The following is a 19,292-nucleotide window of genomic DNA, read 5'->3' as shown; positions in this document are numbered from 1 at the left end:
CATTGACATGAAGTAAATCTTTCATTACGTCACAGATCCGATCTAAATGACGTCACGATGAAACATAAAAGTCGCAATATCTCAAAAGTATACAATGAAAACGCGTAAAAACTTGCAGAATTCGTCACAATATCATGAGTAGCATTTCCGAATCCTAAATGGTACTTTTCTAAAGGTGGGATAGTCCCTTTAACTTCATGGTTAATATCTGGTTCAAATGACGGGGAACCGCATGACGTCGCGAAAATAAAAACCCACGAATTCCAAAGTATGTGCAAAATGTAGAGTTCATCCAGATCTTACGTCCGTGGAAGAATCAAAGCTCGTGGCTCTTTAACTTCATGGTTAATATCTGGTTTAAATGACGGGGAACCGCATAACGTCGCGAAAATAAAAACCAACCAATTCCAAAGTATGCGCAAAATGTAGAGCTCATCCAGATCTAACATCCGTGGCAAAATCCAAGCTCGTGGCTCATCAACTTCATGGTAAATATCTGGTTTAAATGACGGGGAACCGCATAACGTCGCGAAAATAAAAATCCACGAATGCCAAAGTATGTGCGAAATGTAGAGCTCATCCGGATCTAACGTCCGTGGCAGAATCCAAGCTCGTGGCTCTTTAACTTTATGGTTAATAATATAGTTAATAATATAATAATATGGTTTATAATATAACTTAATGGTTAATAGATCTGGATGAACTCTACATTTTTTACATAGGGGAGAGTGGGGCAAAGCGGCCACCCGGGGCAAAGCGGCCATCCATCGTTTTAGCCCTCCACAGCTGGCGTCAGTTCCAATTTATGATTTCCAATTATACTTCTCTTTGCGGTCGTTCGAATGAGCCAGACCGGGGTTTCAGGCCCATCGCCATTGTTCTGTGAAACACGGAAAAGCATTTCTTGCCAGGCTACCAATTATGTTTACAATTTTTAAATGTTATTTTATTCCATAACCATTTGGAATTTTTATAAGCGTTTTTGTCCATGCATTGCGTGGTTATCGTACATGCCTTCTACCAATTTTAATGCTTTTTACCCCACTAATAGCTGAGCTGGAATATTTTTGTCTCGGACGGTATGCGCGGGGCAAAGCGGCCGGGGCAAAGTGGCCAGCCCCCAATTGGCCATAAGTTGTTTCCATCTGGATAAAAACATTATTTATATTCAAATGTGTCGTCATGCATTCATCTTGGCCACTTTTCGGTTACATGAGTTACCAAATTATGCAATTAAATGTTTTTCCAAGAAAATTCTTTCTTTGTTTAGCAATAGGTGGGAAGATAACAAAGTAAACATCCATCTTCCCTTAAACCTTGTCACCATCAAATACCCTAGTCGTGCATGAGGCAACTATTCTGTTTCTCATATCGGGACTTGAGAAGTCGCCAGTGGCCGCTTTGCCTCAGGGATGGGGCAAAGTGGCCAATATGCTATAGGTTTAAAGTTTTGTCAATATGTCCCATAAGCGAACGCCTTTGGAAATGAAACGCAGTTGGAATAAAAGACAATTTAATAGGGATCACATTGGTATAGAAAGAATCTTTCCAAGTTTAAAAATCAAGCGTCGGCATCGTTAGAAACGTTAGGGTGGCCGCTTTGCCCCACTCTCCCCTACTTTGGAATTCGTTGTTTTTTTATTTTCGCGACGTTATGCGGTTCCCCGTCATTTGAACCGGATTTTAACCATGAAGGCGTTGAGCCACGAGCTTGGATATTTCCACGGACGTTAGATCCGGATGAGCTCTACATTTTGCACATACTTTGGAATTCGTGGGTTTTTATTTTCGCGATGTTATGCGGTTCCCCGTCATTTAAACCAGATATTAACCATAAAGTTAAAGAGCCACGAGCTTCGATTCTGCGACGGACGTTAGATCTGGATGACCTCTACATTTTGCACATACTCTGGAATTCGTGGGTTTTTATTTTCGCGACATTAAGCGGTTCCCGTCATTTAAACCAGATATTAACCATGAAGGCGTTGAGCCACGAGCTTGGATTCTTCCACGGACGTTAGATCTGTATGAGCTCTACATTTTGCACATACTTTGGAACTCGTTGGTTTTTATTTTCGCGACGTAATGCGGTTCCCCGTCATTTAAACCGGATTTTAACCATGAAGGCGTTGAGCCACGAGCTTGGATTCTTCCACGGACGTGAGATCTGGATGAGCTCCACATTTTGCACATACTTTGGAATTCGTGGGTTTTTATTTTCGCGACGTTATGCGGTTCCCCGTCATTTAAACCAGATATTAACCATGAAGTTAAAGAGCCACGAGCTTGGATTCTTCCGCGGACGTTAGATCTGGATGAGCTCTACATTTTGCACATACTTTGGAATTCGTTGGTTTTTATTTTCGCGACGTTATGCGGTTCCCTGTCATTTAAACCAGATTTTAACCATGAAGGCGTTGAGCCACGAGCTTAGATTCTCCCACGGACGTTAGATCTGGATGTGTTCTACATTTTGCACATACTTTGGAATTCGTGGGTTTTTATTTTCGCGACGGTATGCGGTTCCCCGTCATTTAAACCGAATTTTAACCATGAAGGCGTTGAGCCACGAGCTTGGATTCTCCACGGACGTTAGATCTGGATGAGCTCTACATTTTGCACATACTTTGGAATTCGTGGGATTTTATTTTCGCGGCGTTATGCGGTTCCCCGTCATTTAAACCGGATTTTAACCCTCGCCCGTAAACGGTGTTTTGCCACCTTCGCCCATGCAGGGGGGTTGGTGCGACCCCCCCTGGCGTTTGAAAACGGAGCGTCGTAGAGCTTAGCGGAAAAGACCAACGGATTGCTCTCAACGAGATCTCGCGATTGGTGGTATATTTTTTGGTCCTATGTCAACATTTGACCTACTTATGACCGGTCAAAGGTCAAATTTTCGGAAAAGTCTAACTTTTTCAGATTTCCGCACCGATTGCGGCAAAACGTTAAGAGATATCGACTTGAAACCTTCACTATCGTGATCCTTGATCAATTCTCTATCGTTTGGTGTGTATTTCGATGTCATAACTAAAAAATGATGCGTTGGGAGCATCGGAAGTCTGCAAGGTCATTTGTTCATTGGGTCACGTCAGGCGTGTGACGTCACTGACCTGACCCTGACCCAAAATGAACTACAAGAAACAACTGACGATGCCTGAAATGGATAGCAAATTCGAATTCAGGCCATCAAAATACCCCGAAAAGGCATACAAGTGCAAGAAGTCATTACAGGTCATCCGAGGTCACTGACCTGACCTTGACCTTTAGTAACCTTGAAAAGGTCAACGGACATTGTGCCAATGTCAAATCAGCCAGTTATGATTCTAAAACAATCCATCAGTGTGTCAGGTCAGTCGGCATTTATACCATTGTGAAGCAATCTCCAATTTAGCGTAAATCTGGCCGGAGGTTGTTCCCTTTATGACGTCATAACTCCGTGACCTGACATGACCTTGACAAAAAAAATTACCAAAAGTTGCGCAAAGGATGCCCCAAAGGGTACTGAAAATTTGAGCAGGCTATCTGAAACGGTTCGGCGTGTAGCTAAGAAAATCCTCAGGGGGGGGGGTTGCACCAACCCCCCCCCCCTACATGGGCGAGGGTTAACCATGAAGGCGTTGAGCCACGAGCTTGGATTCTTCCACGGACGTGAGATCTGGATGAGCTCCACATTTTGCACATACTTTTGAATTCGTCGGTTTTTATTTTCGCGACGTTATGCGGTTCCCCGTCATTTAAACCAGCTTTTAACCATGAATTTAAAGAGCCACGAGCTTGGATTCTTCCGCGGACGTTAGATCTGGATGAGCTCTACATTTTGCACGTACTTTGGAATTCGTTGGTTTTTATTTTCGCGACGTTTTGCGGTTCCCCGTCATTTAAACCAGATTTTAACCATGAAGGCGTTGAGCCATGAGCTTGAATTCTCCCACGGACGTTAGATCTGGATGAGTTCTACATTTTGCACATACTTTGGAATTCGTGGGTTTTTATTTTCGCGACGTTATGCGGTTCCCCGTCATTTAAACTGAATTTTAACCATGAAGGCGTTGAGCCACGAGCTTGGATTCTTCCACGGACGTTAGATCTGGATGAGCTTTACATTTTGCACATAATTTGGAATTCGTGAGTTTTTATTTTCGCGACGTTGTGCGGTTCCCCGTCATTTAAACTGGATTTTAACCATGAAGGCGTTGAGCCACGAGCTTGGATTCTTCCGCGGACGTTAGATCTGGATGAGCTCTACATTTTGCACATACTTTAGAATTCGTGGGTTTTTATTTTCGCGACGTTATGCGGTTCCCCGTCATTTAAACCGGATATTAACCATGAAGTTAAAGAGCCACGAGCTTGGATTCTTCCGCGGACGTTAGATCTGGATGAGCTCTACATTTGGCACATCCTTTGGAATTCGTTGGTTTTTATTTTCGCGACGTTATGCGGTTCCCCGTCATTTAAACCAGATTTTAACCATGAAGGCGTTGAGCCACGAGCTTGGATTCTTCCACGGACGTGAGATCTGGATGAGCTCTACATTTTGCACATACTTTGGAATTCGTGGGTTTTTATTTTTGCGTCGTTATGCGGTTCCCCGTCATTTAAACCAGATATTAACCATGAAGTTAAAGAGCCACGAGCTTGGATTCTTCCGCGGATGTTAGATCTGGATGAGCTCTACATTTTGCACATACTTTGGAATTCGTTGGTTTTTATTTTCGCGACGTTATGCGGTTCCCCGTCTTTTAAACCAGATTTTTACCATGAAGGCGTTGAGCCACGAGCTTGGATTCTCCCACGGACGTTAGATCTGGATGAGTTCTACATTTTGCACATACTTTGAAATTCGTGGGTTTTTATTTTCGCGACGGTATGCGGTTCCCCGTCATTTAAACCGGATTTTAACCATGAAGATCAGCTCAAAAGTTAAAATAAATGTCATATTCGTGTTCAGCATGGTCAATTTAACCCATGCCATGAATTTGAAGTGGTTTGGAATTCGTCGCTGAATACGTATACGTATACGTCGTTAAGTTCACGGACATATCAGGAATAGGGGCCCATTTGAGAGCGGCCGCTATGACTGTGACCCCAAAATGATTTCAGATTTCATGACCCCAAAATAATTAATCATAGATATATTTAGCGCCAAAATCAGTTTAATGTGTTTTACCTGTATTCGCTTACAGGAGCTCCTTCACGGCCTCAAATCCTCCGAAAAATTAGCGCACGTCGCTACGTCGTTCAGAAGCCCCTCTCAGTTCTCACGGTATAAAGAAAGCTGTCCCGTACAGGGCAGGTATATAGAACCTAGAACAACGGGTAGGTACACCAACAACGCGGAAAGCACCCATTTTACCCGGATGAGTTACATGGTAGGTGATATATTTTTTTGAATATGGAAAAATAGAGTGTTCTTTTCCGACGAGTAAAGCCAAATTCATAAAGCAGCTATTTTTAAATTAAATTTACAAGAAATAACATACTAACCATAGTTTAAAACTTAGTGTAAAGATAGTTGAAAAGCGTAAAGTTGATACTAAAATGGCAGGAATCAATGGAAGGCAGAAATGGCGCAGCTGTTTCATTCTTGAAATGTATTCGCAAGCAGGATTTACGTGATGCTAGCGACATCTTTTAATGTAATTGGGGATGCTGATTGTCTGATAGAGTCCGTGAGCAGTATCACTAATTTACGCCAGTACAGGGTTGAGGCAATGTGCGCATGGGCAGGAACTTGTGCTCTCATGGAGGGGCTTTTGGTACCTCGGGCAGCGCCCAATGCTTTTCGGACCTGTTATGGCCTCCGCATTGAAAAACGCTACATAAAAAGGTTGTAGAGGAAGCTTGAGGCTACCTTTCCCCACAATAATATTGGCACTTTATCTTTTAGCTTCCGTATGAGGCTCGCTTGAAAAAGGTCGATTTAACATGGAAACCCTATGGGGTAGTAGTTTTTGAGCGCCCATTTGGCCTAATGCTACCAACTGTTACTGGCTACCCCTGGTCCCGTATCCCTCGCAGCAAGTTCTCTTCACTCCTATCAGCTGTCTCATCCTTATCTCCGTGATGTGTTGTGTGAGACCAGTGACGTCACAGGATTGCGACGTCCTGATTGGGCGACAGCTCCGAATTGCCCGACTGGTGGTCCGCGACTCGACAAGTAAACGTGCGCTGACTGGGGATTTGTAATGGCGTCAACGGCAAAAGTGTGCTGCTACCGCTGCTACAGTACTCTAATCAATAATAGTATTATAATAATAGTAATAATAATAATAATAATAATAGTAATAGTAATAATAGTATAATAGTATTATATGACCGTGACTCTAATTGTGTTTGAATAGTATCTAAGCAGTTAGAATTACGTCAAACATCATTGTCCAGTGAGTGTTCTTGTTTGTGTCATGTGAATTTGAGCTCAAGCCTCACATCAAATCATGTGATAATTTTTTCCTCAGTGTCATGTATGGTAGCAGAAAGGGCCCTATGTTGGGCTATTTTCAATAGGATCGCATTACAGCCGTCCGACCACTCGCACCAGTGACGTCAAGGAAATTGCTGCTTCGGCCTAATGAACATACCTTCTATATACCTACGGCCTTGCACTCCCTTGGCCTTACTCAACTATCCACAAGCGGTAGGTATCCGGACAAATCTTCGTATTACATTTCTGCGTCGCGCAAGTCCACATACATCCGCATTTCTTCGTGCACAAAACTTCGTCCGCACTCTTCGTCTAGTCGCATTTCTTCGTCTGCAAAACTTCGTCCGCACTCTTCGTCTAGTCGCATTTCTTCGTCTGCAAAACTTCGTCCGCGCATTTCGTCGTGTTGCATTTCTTCGTCTCGCAAATCATCGTAAGTAGGTAAACAATTTCGTAGCGCATTTCTTCGTATTTGCATTTCTCCATCTCGACAAATCTTCGTCCTTTGATCTTCGTCTACGCAAACCTAAGGTGGTTAGGTAAGCACTTAGAGGAAAAGGGCCACCTTTAACATGGGGATTGAAACTGAGATAGCCATCTTGTAGCCCGTGTCCGAAAACCTTGCTGTCTACCTCCTTACGGCCGATTTCGGCCTCCATTCGTAGTTATCGGCAATTTTAAAAGAAAATACGCCAGGAATGCGTCCTTATCCCAGGAATGCGTTCTTATCCGACAATACAGCCACCCGCGGCGAGGCTTTGGTTTTTTACCAATCAGCTCCAACCAGCTCAGCTTTAACCAATCAGCTTATCTGACACAATCCGACGAGTCTGTCTTCTGAACGCTGATTGGCTTGAGTGTGACGTCATCGCTATGCCATCATACAGTAGGTGCCGTAGAGAGTATCAACATAGTACCAATATGTTAAATAGTTTTAAATTCTTTTTCGCGAATTGTGCACTTCTGGCACCAGTTTTAAAAAGAAAATGAAAAATAATAATGTCAAAATGAAAAACAACGATATCTTCATATTTCACGAAGGTGGCCCTTTTCCTTTAAGCCTACGCCGGCACAGGGGGCCGGGGGGAGGTTGATACAACCTACAACCCCCTTGGGCTTTTCGCGAATAACTCACGTAAAAAGTGACCGATCGCGACGAAACTTTCAGTACCCTCGCATTGATAAATTTTACACCTACCCTGAAAATTTCATGACCTTGACCCAAATGACCTTTGACCTGTGACCATGGGCGTAGCCAGGATTTCCTCCAGGAGGGGGCCAAACTTACAGGGGCCCAAGGTACACCCCCTAAAAATCCAAAAAGTCATCGGATTTCATCCACTATCTTTTGGAGGGGGCCCAAATAAATTTAAAAAAAAAAATCAAAAAATGAAAACAATGTTAGAACTGAGGGGCAAGCAGTCCATGGGTCCCTGCTAGATAGGCCCACGAATAGCTTCATAGAGTCGCTCAGCCGGTTCTGAAGGCGGTCTTGAGGGCCCCGTGGGTTGGATGAGTGTCCTTCAGACCGTCAAAGGCCCCTACAGCCCATGAGAGCCTCGTAAGCCGTCTGAGGGTCATGTAAGCCGTCTAAGGGCAGGGGCGTAGCCAGGATTTTCTTCAGGGGGGAGGGTGGTAATCAAACCGAAAGGGGCCCATGTGAGCGAAGGGGCCCAACATTTTCTTTATTTCATTAAGTAGTTATTTGCTTAACTACCTTAAAATTACGAAGGGCCCCTGCGAACCCAATGGACAGGGCCCCGAGGGGCCCAGTGGCAAAGCCTCAGGCCGGCCGAAGGGCCCTTTTATAACCAATGAAGAGAGCCCAGAGGGCCCTAGCGGCAAGGTCTCAGGACCGAAGGGCCCCCGCGAACCCAGTGGAGTGCCCCGAGGGGCCCTTACGCTACGTTTATTGTGCCCCTTACCGTACTTATGACACCGCGATGGGGGCCCTTTTGGGCTCCAGGGGGGCCATGGCCCCTATGGCCCCCCTTTGCTACGCCCCTGCCTGTGACCTACTTTCCGAATAGGGTCCAGTTACGTCAGGTTTGGTTGTTTTGTTTTATGTTTGATTATTTGACAGTTCTACTGATCACTAATTTTTGCAGTGCTTTTGTCGTTACAATTATGTTGCTCGAAATACATAATTGGCGCAAGCATAAACGCCACAGCCCAAGGCTATATAAACCAGGTAGAACGCTCCGGGAAAAAAGTTGGAAACAATAAATTAGTTGCGGCATTCCCTGATGACGCGAATGTGGGTCAGCGGCCGGCGGCCGGCGGCCGCTAACACTGTATGAGGATGAATGCACGGAACTTTTGCTTGTTGGAGATTGCGCTAGGCAGTTAAATGTTAATGTTAGGATATGTTTCGAAAGTAAATTGAACGACGCTTCGAACGCCGTCAATGAATTTGCGATACGACGACTATTTGTTTAGTTAAAGCCGGCGAACTTTTACCTTCCGACCGCGCGGGGAGGCGATATGGTGCCACACTGACGGTTTTTACGACAGCTAAAAATTCTTTTGAGCTAAAGAGCTGAAATTTGACATGTCCAATCTTTTGATCAAGCTGGATCTTCTGGTACAAGTTGCATATTTAAGGTACGTAAGGTTGTTGAGCTAAGTTGTCGCTCGTGAGCCTCTACATAGTCCAAAAACAACGCAATTTCTAAGCACTCAGTGCCAAGAAATCCTTCACAGAAAGATGATACTTGGTGGAAAGAATGGCTGTCGGTTTCTTACCGTTCGTATGTATCGTGTTTTCACAAGAGTTTAGTAAGGTCAGGTCCCTCACGTCACCTCCCCTCATAACTCAATAGGACTAGGTGTACTATCATAGAAGCGTTTATCAATCGCCGGAAATCTTAGCCAATCCCACTGGACACCGGATCCATACCCGCATGGGGCCCTCCTGACTGGCCACTCCCTCTGAAATCCACAATAACATTGGGCTGCGGCCATGGTTATGTATTAATGCTTTTCACTAACAGAAATACAACAACTTCAACCAGCACAATGCACGCCGCCACAACAGTCCGACCAACGTCCCTGATATCGACTAGCACTCTGCCGGATGCACATATGCGGAGCCTGTCCTGTCCGAATGTGACCTGCAGCTTACAATTGCTGTGTCGCATGGCGCGTGGCACAGGACGATTCCTAGCAGCTGTCGGCTGGAGTGGAGAAACAGCACGTTGCGATACACCGCGCCGGCGACAGAGCTCAGCAGGGCTGGTTGGAGGCTGGAGACGGAGGTAAGGGCGGACACAGGCACAAACATTGCAGGACAAATAACAGGATGTCAGTTAGGGATATAATTCAAGACGAATGATTCAAGACGGACTGAAATAATGCACATTTTGCTCACTTGGATACCAACTTCAAACTTGACGTTTATAGCACCGCGGAAACAATGGCCACACAGGAAAGAATCAAAAGATGATGTGTTTTTAACTCAAAGTAAATAGAGGTTGCATATGATGGAACAGCCCGAAGTGCAGACAAGCACATATTTTTGGTAATAGCTATCAGCTGTCCTACTCCTCTTCTCCCTTCATCAACTACTGGACACATCTGAGGAAGCACCAATGTCCATAACAAAAGCTTGCAAAGTAGTTTTATGAAGCCAAGGGCCACCTATGCCTACATCATGCATGTAAACTCAAAATTACACATGCATGACAAAGAAAGCTTATGTAAAGAGAAGAGTTGGCAAAAGCATTTCATAGTTAAAATTATTCAAAACTGCACACAGGGCAAACATAAAAAGCAGCAAGTGTGCTGTTCTGTTATGCTAAGAAATAGTCCAAAACAAAATACATCTTTTCATGTTTGAACTGGTTATTCTTCTATGCCACTTCATCCATATCTTGATTACAGATGGGCTGTTGCTGCAGGCTGATGAAGTGACACTTGATTGCCTTTGTGCGAGTTTCAGTTGCAGCCTCCTGGGTACTGCACTGGAAAGCAGACTGAATTGAATGCCTCTGAAAGATAGGAATACAGGCAAAGTTAGCTGTAGTAGTGTCAATGATAATAGACATGACATTTTTGTCCTTTGACATACATTTTGACATACATGAAGTACAAAAAGGTACGAAATAAATTGGTTGGTTTGTTTCAAGACACGCGCACTGCACAAAGCCGCACAGACATTACACAGGGATATGAAATTGGTACACATAAAACTTGCTGATTAAAAAGGTCAAAACTTGCAATAATAATTGAAGTAAAAGTTACAATCACAATCATTTGATTTAAAATGACTTGACAAGTCACAAGACGCAACGCTCCTATTCACTTAAGAAAGGTTTTTATGCTTTCATTATCCTCCACATATCAACCAGCTTGATACCAGGCTGTGCAATAGTGTGTACATAACCCCATGTTGCCATTTTATTAGAGCAAGTGGGGTACAACAACAATGCTGATGTCAAACCCACATCTGCAACCCGTACTGCAGTTTCAATCACCTTACAAGCACACCTTCTGGCAGTTTGATAGGCAGAATGGTCATTACTACTTTCTCCTCATATTCAACACATATTCCCTTTATACAGATATAGTTTAGACCTGGTTATGGCAAGCATTTTCGAGAAAAGATATGATCAAAGTCCAAGACAAAGGTCGAGAGAAACAACACCAACACAAAACACCGACTATGTAGCACTAATACTGTCAAATTCATAAAAATATATACATGAGTCGATCAAAAATTCACTGTAGATTTCGAAAATGGTGTCAAATGCCACTCAAATACCTCCATTCGCATGTACGAAGCAATAAAACACTGACCTTCAATTCCGCGTGCCATTCTCCATAGGCCACTGTGTATTAAATAACGCGTTCACTGATAGCAAAAAATGAGACCCACATATGACGCGTTTGCTACCAGCCAATCAGCGCTCGAGATGCCGAACGCTGATTGGTGGAGAGGGCCGTCGTTAGCAGTCCATTACACGTTGTTTTCCCTGAACATGTGCGTGAGCGCTTATGCTGCTCACGGGCTGTTGCCATTTTTCGTAATGCTGAAGGCACGGGAGCGAACCCCCATGCCAAGGCCCTAAATACGCTAAATACAAGGTTGCACGGACTTATTTCTACTAAACCTACCAGAATTTTTTTTGCCAGAATTTTTTTACCAGAATTACTAAACCTACAGTCATTTTTTCATATATTTTCTCTCTCTAATATCTACCAGAATATAGTTTCACGGTTGATTATTTAAATAATTATTCAATCAAAATTTCTTTATTATTATCTCGTAATCATTATAAGCAATTTATAAATCAACTTTCAATTTGCTTGCCTTTTACTAGCAAAATAACTTTTCTAGTATTGGGTCAACATAGTGGTGTAGCAGTAGGAACCACATCTGGCAAAACCCCAATACCTACATACAGCAGAAAAGCAGCCACCAGGTGTCGCCACAGTCGCCACTTGGTCGCCACACAGATGTCGCGCGCGTCGCCAATCGCCACACTACCGATTTCCATAAGGACGCATATGTACGGATATGTATAGGAAAGTCGCCCTTAAGGATTACGCTTACATCCTTTGCTTATGAGGTCGGTGGTTGGAAATTGGGACTGGCTCAGCTATTTTCGACCACGGATATGCCTTTATCACATGATGAGGAACATGCTGATAAGCGTTTTATGCGTCATAACAGCACAAAAGTATTTTTAATCATTTTTCAAAAATAGCCGTTCTGCCGTATCTTTCAGTGCAAGGTGCCGTCGGTCATCCCCGACGTGACGTCACGCAAGGAATTTGCCAGATTTTCCTACTAGACTTCGACACCCCCTGCCCCCTGCCACAGCCACAGCCATCCCATCAAGGCCATATAACCAGGTATGGTCATCAGGCTTTTTTTTACCGTCCCCCTACCGGGCCCGAATGACGTCACTGGGATGGTAACTCGCCGGCCGCCGTCCGTAGCCATTATGGAGGACGGACGTTTAAATACGTTTTCAGCGGATTTTAGTGCAGTTTTGATGTCCGATGCAAGGCAGAACGGTGTGATGTTTCCTCAGTGAAGCAAATCAGGACCAGCTGTTACTCGAACCAAAGATTTGGCGACATTATTGGGATCGGACCGAGCCAACGTGCGCCCCGCCGGTGATCCGGCCAGCACATCGGCGGCTCTCTCGTAGATGAAAATCGCCATAGTTTTGCGCCAGGCTTCGGAGTCAATGGATTTCTGGTGACTCTGACTCCAACCGCGACTTCCAAAAACCAACTCCGACTCCGACTCCGGGCTGGGTAATCAACTCCGACCGACTCTAACTCCGACTCCGCAGCCCTGCCAGATCTGCGGAGCGGCCAGGGCTGCGGAGTCGGAGTCGGAGTCGGTCGGAGTCGACAGTTGTGACCGGAGTCGGAGTCGGAGTCGACTTTAGAAACCCGAGCCGGAGTCGGAGTCGGAGTCACCGAAAATATGTCGACTCCGCAGCCCTGCTAGATCTGCGGAGTCGGAGTCGGGAGTTGGAGTCGGTCGGAGTCGACAATTCTGCCCGGAGTCGGAGTCGGAGCTGGTTTTTTAAAGCCGGAGTCGGAGTCGGAGTCGGAGTCGCCGAAAATCCATCGACTCCGCAGCCCTGGCGGAGCCGATGGATTTTCGGTGACCCCGACTCCGACTCGGTTTCCAAAATCGACTCCGAGTCCGGTCAGAACTGTCGACCCTGACTCCGACTCCGCAGCCCTGGTTTTGCGTCTATTTCGCCCCATAATTAAGAGAGGTGTGAACTGCACAAACCGAAATTGTACCGTAACACAAGTATATGTACACATTCCAAACTTCTGACTGGAACGAACCAAATGCGTACACAATATACCGGTTTATGTCATACCATAAATCGTAGTTATAAAAAAAACATATTGGACAGATTGGTAGAGGACAAATAAGGCACAAGTCTAATCTCTTGCGACTTGAGTAGGTACAATAAAATGCTCCGAACTGTCGGAAAGTTGTACAAGATGTCGCCTCTCCAAACACAATGTGCCGATTGACTCCGCGACAGCCAGGAACCGGGCAACATAACACGTGAAACAGAGCGGTGGCACCTCAGCACAGGCTCCCCAAGCTCGTCAAGGCGGCGAGAAAGGTCCGGCAAGTCGGTAACAGGTTCACCACGGCAGCGACAGGTCAGGCAGGTCGGCAGCAGATTCACCAGGGCGGTGGCAGGTGCGACAGGTCGGCAGCAGGTTTACCAGGGCGGCGACAGATCCGGCAGGGCGACGGCAGTTTCACCAGGGCGGAAGCGTAGACGCGGCGGCAGGTCCGCCGGGGTGGCAGCAGGTCCAGGGCGGCCGCAGGCTCACCAGGGCGGCGACAGGTTCGGCAGGGCGACGGCAGTTTCACCAGGGCGGCAGCGTAGACACGGCGGCAGGTCCGCCGGGGTGGCAGCAGGTCCAGGGCTGCCGCAGGCTCACCAGGGCGGCGACAGGTCCGGCAGGGCGACGGCAGTTTCACCAGGGCGGCAGCGTAGACACGGCGGCAAGTCCCAGGGCGGCTCAGGCTCACCAGGGCGGCGACAGGTCCGGCAGGTCGTCGGCAGGTCGGCCTCAGCAGCAGGCAGTCAGCACTAGCAGATTCTCGGGGCAGCCCTGGCTGAGGTGGGATGTCATCAGAAACTGCACGTCTGGGTGCCGGTGTCGGATGTCGTACAGACCACGCAGCGAGGCTTTACTGCGCAGCACGCCCTGCTGGCAGCGCAGGAGTGTCGGCAGCCCAGCGGGTGCTTTCGGGTCGCCTTCCTCAACTTCCTTTCGGAAACTGGCGCTCGCCACTCAGGGAGTCGGGCGACGTCTCCAAAGCTGGGAGACAGATGCTGAAGTCGATATGATGTGATTTTATGCCCTCAGCTCGGTGCCAGTCATTGTGTTATGTGCAGGTAGCCACTCCTCGCCGTCCTGCACGCCAGAGGACCAGCCCCGGACCTGCAAAACACATTACCAAGTTTATTAACACAATGCAACATGAAAAAATTCACTAAGCGATGGCAAGCAAAAATAATCAATGCCCAAAGATGCCTTTTCTTCGATTGCCTTTTCTATGTGCTGATATGAAGCCTCAAAACATGTACCATTTTATATTATGTATTGATTGCAGGCCTGACTCAGAATTCAGTTGAAACAAGCAAATAACACAATTTTTCATTATTATTTTGAATTTGGGTCTGGCATTACTGTTCCATGCACAGGTGCATCTGCGTATAAAATCATATGAAGCAAATGCATTAGGTAAATAGTCTCAACAAATAGAAATTAGTAGTAGCACAGGTGGTATAAATAGAAACCAATATATAGACATTAGACAAGGATGAGCTTGTTTAGTTAGCAAATGTCAATGACATAACATTTACATAAACAAGAATGGGATTTTCAGTAATAAGCATGTCAGAAATCCTTTTAAATTCAATTTTGAAAGTTTAGATACAGATTATAAAATCTGGCAACAACTAATATTGAAAAGAAGTAACAATGAGCTTCAACTTTGCACAAAAGATGTGCCAAAATTTTGGTGAGAAATCACTTGCGCTGAATTTTGAGACCCGAAAGCCCCTGGGCCCTGGCGCATCTGACAGTGAGTGAATTTTTTTCCAGTCTGGGAGGTAAGCATAGATTGATTTGTTATTTGATACTATTTAATTTGACAAATAAGTTGTTATTTTCACAAAGCATTAAGATTTATAGAAGCTAACCACTTCCGATCCGAAACAATTTACAACTATTCCATCTCCATTCTCCTTCTCATTATGTTTTAAACAATGCTAAGGTATTTTACAACTTAATATGAGATTATCATGCTCCCTTTGAAAGCCAAAAATGACAAAAAAAGGTTAAACCGGGTTGAACTGAAACGTGGCTGACCTGCCTATGATACTCATGCTTATACAGTTGAATTAATTGAATACCTGAGCTGAACTGCTGAAGCTGGTCATTCTTCATGATCTCTGAGACGACAAGTGTGTGAATGCCACTTATGTATATGCTTTTCCGATCTTCAAACACATAAAAAGTGATATTATTATCAAATAAACAATATTCAAACTCCGTATCTGCGTTCAATAAACATTGATTTTGATAATACATTTCACAAATCAAACTGCTAATAACAATCATACTAAAATCGCACGACAGATAACTAACAATCGTATGAAGAACTTCTTGACTCGCCTCAAATTCGCCTTGACATTTGTCGTCCGAACGAATGTTGTGTGAAGTTACACATTTGTCTTTTCTGCGCAGCATTTGTGTTTGCCATTTACCGCACCAATGTTCGCCAGCGGTGGTGACTTTTCCTTACCTGCTCACGAAACGTCACACACGACATGACGTCACCCGAAGACGTCATCAAAAAGTCCAGCTCTTAGGCGTGTCCCAAATGTCAAGGCGAATTTGAGGCGAGTCAAGAAGTTCTTCATACGATTGTTAGTTATCTGTCGTGCGATTTTAGTATGATTGTTATTAGCAGTTTGATTTGTGAAATGTATTATCAAAATCAATGTTTATTGAACGCAGATTCAGTTTATTTTCAGATGTACCTAGGTACCCTTACACTTCACTCATCTCAAGCTGTTCAAACACCCTTGACAAAGTCGATTAAGATGAAACGTTGGGTATAATTTGTACTGTGTTTTCTCTGCATTATTAACATTCATCATATATACAATATAATGGCCATATGCTTTTTACAGGGAGACATGTCAGACAGCCCAGTAGGATGAGGCTTCGTCAAGCGTCATTTTTAGCAAAGCTTTTCTTGCTTAAAATCCAGTCTGCAAAACATGGCAGGGCTTACACTTTGGCTTACACTTGACTCCCAGCTGTTGTGTCTTTGCTATGCGATGTTAAACATATAAAACATCTTACTATTCATGTATGCGCCATGACTCATGTAATCTTTTCACAGCCAAGACGCTCCTAAGGTACTGGGAATGTGGGGAGTGCAGCAGTATCAGTGCAGCACCGATGGTCGAATGCGACGGCTGCGATAAATGGTACCACTTCCGTGGTGTGGGACTGACTAAGGAGCCAGGTAAGCGCAAATGTTTTCTGTCTCAGTATTTTTGTTGCAGCTATAGTGATCAATGAAATATTTTCCGCACTGTTCAGCCAAACATGTATTTCAAACAATCTGCTTCCCAGCCAAGGGCGTCGCCACGGGGGGGGGGGGGGGACGGAGGGGATCTCGTCCCCTCCACTTTTTAAAATTTTAACATTACGCCTATGGCGTTGCATGGAAAGAATCGACTTGAAATGGTCCCCGTCCCCTCCAAAATGGTCAATGTCCCCTCCAGTCGTCGCACCGTGGCGTCGCCCCTGTTCCCAACTACACAAATTTAGTCAAACAATGTGCCAATGTGGAATTTTCAGGTTCAGTTGAATGAAATAGGAACAATGATAATTGTAGATTACGTATACCTGCAAGAGAGGAAAACAGAATACATTGTATTGCTTGTCCTTCACCGATACTGTTATTTTTCCATTTCTAGAAACACCGACATGGCGATGCAGGTGGTACTGCCTGGTGAGGCCGCGGTCTCTGGAATCGCCTGCAGACGAAGTCACCTGGCGTCCATCTGCACATCACTTGCAGCAGTGAGGCCTGCTGACAGCGTCTGGCAGTGTCGGCAACGTGCCAGACAGCTATCTGGAGTCCTGCTCACCGCAGGTCGCCGACAGGAGGGGCGACGCATCGTCTCCGAGGTCGCCTCAGCAGCAGTGAGACCCCACTGGCCGTCTTCTTAGGCTTCAACTAGATTGCGAACAACCTATGCTGAGACAACGCCCATGACGTGTGATCCGGTACCGCTACCGCACTGCGTGCCTGTGCCCGCCGTGAGCCGCTAGTGCATGGGTTCGACCATGAGAATATGTGTTTATGTTGCTTTTCCTATTGTTTATACGTTGAAGTGACGAATTATTTATTTTTCGCAAGCCTCCGCTGTCCGGTTGCCTGCAGCTCCATGCAACGCCAGCTGTACTGTTGTTTTAATGTTGTCTCTCCGCTCAGCTGTACTGTTGCCTCTCCGCTCATAACAACCTATGCTGAGACAACGCCCATGACGTGTGATCCGGTACCGCTACCGCACTGCGTGCCTGTGCCCGCCGTGAGCCGCTAGTGCATGGGTTCGACCATGAGAATATGTGTTTATGTTGCTTTTACTATTGTTTATACGTTGAAGTGACGAATTGTTTATTTTTCGCAAGCCTCCGCTGTCCGGTTGCCTGCAGCTCCATGCAACGCCAGCTGTACTGTTGTTTTGATGTTGTCTCTCCGCTCAACTGTACTGTTGCCTCTCCGCTCATAACAACCTATGCTGAGACAACGCCCATGACGTGTGATCCGGTACCGCTACCGCACTGCGTGCCTGTGCCCGCCGTGAGCCGCTAGTGCATGGGTTCGACCATTAGAATATGTGTTTATGTTGCTTTTTATACTATTGTTTATACGCTGAAGTGACGAATTGTTTATTTTTCGCAAGCCTCCGCTGTCCGGTTGCCTGCAGCTCCATGCAACGCCAGCCGTACTGTTGTTTTAATGTTGTCTCTCCGCTCAGCTGTACTGTTGCCTCTCCGCTCATATATGACACGCTCTATATGAATGGCACTACTGATTGTCACACCCACTGTCCGTATTGTCCGTAGTGGTGTCTACGCCCATGTTAATACAGCGTGCAGAATCCAGATTCTATTGAGGAGAGTTGAGCCAAGTCACCATAGGCTCGGGAAGAGAGCAACGTGGAGGCCCACTGCCCCTTCCCCGGCCCCCACTGGGGGCGCCAGCCACTCCAACTTTTGACTGGATGTCAAGAGCGTCGCCACGAGGGGAACGAGTCGCCGGCCAGCCAAGGTAGCCAACGGCGTATGAAGGTTGCCTGACCTCGAGGAAACTGAGATGGCACCAACGGAGGTTTTGTTAAGTAGGCGACCAAAATTCGAGCGGCAGCAACCTGGGCACCTTCACAGATAGCAGTGCCGCGTATCAGGGCGCCTTCGACGTTGAGCTGGGCGCCGATCATCGGGACGCCGGGGGAATATGACACAATATCCCCCGTAAATATGTGCCTCGGAAGGGAGACCCAACCATAAAACTGAAAGCTCGCCGTATTTTATCCACTATTTTTCGAGCAGGTCCATAGATTTCCGTCCTCAAAAGTGCGAGGATATTCCCCAGTGTTTGAGTTGGATGGGACTATAGTGGCGTTTACACAGACAGATTCCCATTGCCGGCTGTGGGAAACTACTGTCGGTGTAAACGCCATTCATATTTCCTGCGTCACCCCTGTGGGGACGCCCTTACTCCATGGTGCCGAGCTTATCAATTTGGATATCAATGGAATCAAAATCTCTTATCGATCGATGAAGAACTAAATTACCCCGACCCGGAGAACGTCTTTGGAATCAAAGCAGTAGCACATGACGCAAGACTTCAGGCAAATAAATCCTTCTTGTCTGAAATAAAACATTTGTGTATTGATAAGCACGTTTTATAGGCAATGGTAGCAAGATTCTCCATGTATTTGGTAAAAGTGATAATTTAGTAGCAGATACTTACCGTCGCATTTCGTTTTTTTTAATTAATAATTTATATTGTCAGAACTAGCAACATGTCTCTTCACTCAACAATAATTACAAAAGTGAAAAAGAAATGATAAATTTCTTATATTTTGGTGAAACTAAAAATTAATTCAGCACACATTTTTTTACAGCGTTGAAGTCCAGCTCCAAAGGACAGCTGACGATCAGAGCCGAGCAGGCTGTTTGGTACTTCTTCACTACTTCTTAGAAGTACCCGTTGGTACCGATCATGTCTCACATAATAAGCTATTGGAACAAAAACATCCATGTTTTTCTA

The 19,292-nt window shown here is 45.5% G+C and overlaps 1 long non-coding RNA gene across 1 annotated transcript; it reads right to left on the bottom strand.

Moving 5' to 3' along the window:
* Positions 1-13,189: 13,189 nt before the first annotated feature.
* On the bottom strand, positions 13,190-15,489 carry LOC122366461. The gene is made up of 2 exons (XR_006253890.1): positions 15,346-15,489; positions 13,190-14,368 (listed from the first exon to the last, which is right to left on the bottom strand). It is a non-coding gene; the product is annotated as an uncharacterized LOC122366461 (long non-coding RNA).
* Positions 15,490-19,292: the final 3,803 nt, after the last annotated feature.

This window comes from Amphibalanus amphitrite, unplaced genomic scaffold (genome assembly GCF_019059575.1).
Source record: "Amphibalanus amphitrite isolate SeventyFive unplaced genomic scaffold, NRLGWU_Aamphi_draft 000808F_arrow, whole genome shotgun sequence".
Taxonomy (NCBI): Eukaryota; Metazoa; Arthropoda; class Thecostraca; order Balanomorpha; family Balanidae; genus Amphibalanus; species Amphibalanus amphitrite.
This window is presented reverse-complemented; position numbering and strand designations above follow the sequence as displayed.